Below are 3,619 nucleotides of genomic sequence, written 5' to 3'. Positions count from 1 at the left end.
AAAAAATACATTTACAAAAATATTGTTTGAAAGAAAATTCATCTCTCTTTCAAATATAAAATGAAAATATTATAATTAAATAATAAAAAATATAAATAAAAACCATAAATTTAGCAAATGACAACTGAGTTATATTATGCTAAAATTTTCTTTCTAACAATTTATCAAATGACAAATGAGTTATGAGCAAATAATACCATATAATTTTTTTAAAAATAGTCATTCTTAAATATTTTTTGAATAAATAATTATTTTTAAATTTAATCAACTGATAATAATATCCGTACAATTGTCTAAGTCAAATTCTAGTTTTATTGATGCATGTTATATATTAGTGCTGCATGTTTTAGGTAACATTTTAATGATGCACGTTTTTAAAAATCTCCATTATTAAAATTATGCACGTAAGGATAACTCATGAGTGTTTTTGGTTGATTAATTGACATTATGTTCAAATTTATTTAAGGATATTTTTATTAAGATAACTGAAAAAGACAAACAATAAAATATGAAGTTTAAATTCATTTAAGCATATTTCATTAATGTAACTGAAAAGACAAGTAATAAATTATGCAGTTTTATTCGTTTCAGGATATTTCATAAATGTAACTAAAAAAGACAAGAAAAAAAAATTAATTAATGAAGTAAGAACATTTTCAAATGAGTAGTTTTCTTTTAATAATATAGATATATATTTTTGTAAGAAACAATTGTTTTGTTTCACATAGGGTGTCTTTACCGGAACTGAAAATATCAAATATACCACACTGTTCATTTTCTTCTGTATGCACTATTGCAACTAAGTAATGATAACTGTTTAGACATAATACAAATTTATAGGAAATTAGTAAGTATCTCTAATCCAAAAAATTGAAATAACTGTAAAGCAGACTGCAGACACTTGTAAATGAGATTTACATCTTAATTACTCATTTTAATTTCTTAGATAATGCGAACTAAAGCTTTATCGTTTTAGAAACACCAGATATCTATCTATATATATCTTAATGATCAATCTATCTAGTCTGACAAATGAAGAAAATCTATTAAACGAAATACTATCCTTTTTCATATACTACTTTATAGATGTTTCATTTTGTTGTAGTTATGTTCACACGTTACTTTCTTTGTCATCATCCTACAAAATAGTAATGAAAACAATTCAAATATCGACTTTGTAATAATATATACAACTTAATACGCATTATTATTATTTTAAGAAAAAAGAGAATATATATTGAAGGAACCCGTGAAAAGGTGCTCTCGCTCTTTTTTATATACTTTCTCCGTATCATTTTAAATGATATTTATAATTTATAATTTTGTTTAATAAAAGTTGTGATCAATTAAAAAATATTATATTTTTTTATTGGTTAAACTAGTTTTTTTTAATGCTGCTTTTATGTAACTAAAATAAAACTATATAAAATTTTGTATTTTTTTAATTTTTGTGCAAAAACTTTGAACACCGTTTAAAATAATATTGAAGAAGTACAATTCTGTTAATTATCTATTGGTCACTGATGGGGCTATTACGAACTGTTATGATATCCTCTTTCTTATGATATACTCTTCTTTTAAAATTTCTTAAGAATTATTTGTTTAAGCTATCCATTGTACGACATCAACCCAAATCAATCATTAGTGGTTTTAATAAGAATTATTAATTAATTTCTCCAACTTGCTTAGTTTAGTGGCTATTGTTGAATCATATATTAGCCTATTATAACTTTATGTATATGATATAGATATCAAAACAATAATATTTGTTACAGTAATAATGTAGATGGATGATTGTGAACGTACTCGTCATCAGGGGCGGACCCAGCAAATTATAAAACATGGGGCACATAATGAAAAAAATATTAAATGTAAGGATATATAAATATTTTAAATAGGGCACATAATGTAATAACCATATAAAATAAGGGTATTTACCTAAATTTTGAACAAAAGTCTTTAAAAAAAAAAGAGTGTGGCACGTGCCACACCCTCACCTTACCAGGGTCCGCCCCTGCTCATCATCATCCCTACTCGTAGCCAGCCCCGGCTCTTACCCATGGCAACATGGGCATTTACCATCGGTCCATGGGTCCAAAAATTTTTTTTTGGTTGTTTTAAAGATTCATTTTAATTTGTTAAATTATCAAAAAGATTCATAATTAAGTAAACCTAATTTATTTATTATACGACAAAACAATAAAAAATCTGTACATTCACCATTAGTTTTGAGATATTTTTTTCTATTTGTTTTAGGTAGTGTTTTGAAAAACCGGACCAGATGTTGATTTGGCATTGTAACTAAATTAATGGTCGGACTGGTCCAACTGGATTTTAAATTTTAATTAAATTTTATATTAAGTAACTATTATATGTATAACGTAAAATTATTTTTATAAAATTTCATATAAGAATCTAAAAATGATATGAAAACAAAAATAATTTTTTAAAAAATAATATAAAATAATGAAAATAATTTATTTAAATAGATACTTAGAAAACAATATGAATTTTTTATGAAATATTTTTAAAATTTGCAGTTTAAAAAAATACTTGAATTTGAAAAATAGGATTTTAATATCAATCTTGATCACTGGTTTTAGCGAGTTTTACCGGTTTTTGACCGGATTTGCCAATTTAACTCAAATCCGGTTTTTAGTATAACCCGGAACCGAATAGATGGCCGAGTCACGATCCGACCGGCCGTTTTGGTCCATCCGGCCGGTTCGGTCCAGTTTTCAAAACACTGGTTTCAGGTCTTAGAGTTCTAGTTAAAAGAAATGCAGTGAAGAAAATTATAGAAAATATTTATAAAATGATATATATTTTGTGTTTCGCTCAGGGCTATCATATTGGTTAAGACGACACTGCTCGTAGCAATCTATCTATATATATAAAGTTAGCTTTTTCTCTTCTTATGACAAGTGACAAAGGGGTTTGATGACATGTGTACCCATGTATTTTTGTTTTTATATTTTAGGTCCTTCTTCTTTTACACTATTGCAATTTGGCTTAGTACTTTCTAATTGTGCACTATTATTTTTCTCATACTAACCATTATTATGTGAAGCTTTATAATATATTTTATTAGTCAATAAAATTGGAGATGAATAAAAAAATAAAAATAGATTTTAAATATTTTATTTATTCATAACTAAAAATAACATAAATTTTTACTATTTTATTATTTTTATTAATTTTCTATTATTTTATTTACAAATTATAATTTATTTTACTATTAAAAATCAGAAAATAACTAAACTAAAAAAAACTAGAGTAAGACACATAATCTAAATTTAAATCTCCACAATCACAAAGAAAAAATAGAATAATATAGTAACACTTACTCAATAAAAGTCTGAAACACAAATGATCGCGATCAAGCACCAATCCAAAACACCAAAAAAAGGATTGAGAAAGAATAATCACTGGACCAAAGTCACCACAAAGCAGGAAAACACATGCATAATGCACAACCACCAGGTAAAATATATGAATCACCTCACAAACAAAACAACCACATATAAGGAGCTCATGCCAACGAAGAACCACAAAGCTCTGAATAGAAGAGACCAAAACACCAAAAGACTAACTCCACACACCTATACCAAAGGAAGCA

Source organism: Brassica oleracea, chromosome C7, assembly GCF_000695525.1.
Source record: "Brassica oleracea var. oleracea cultivar TO1000 chromosome C7, BOL, whole genome shotgun sequence".
In the NCBI taxonomy this organism is placed as follows: Eukaryota; Viridiplantae; Streptophyta; class Magnoliopsida; order Brassicales; family Brassicaceae; genus Brassica; species Brassica oleracea.
Note: the sequence above shows the minus strand (reverse complement) of the source record.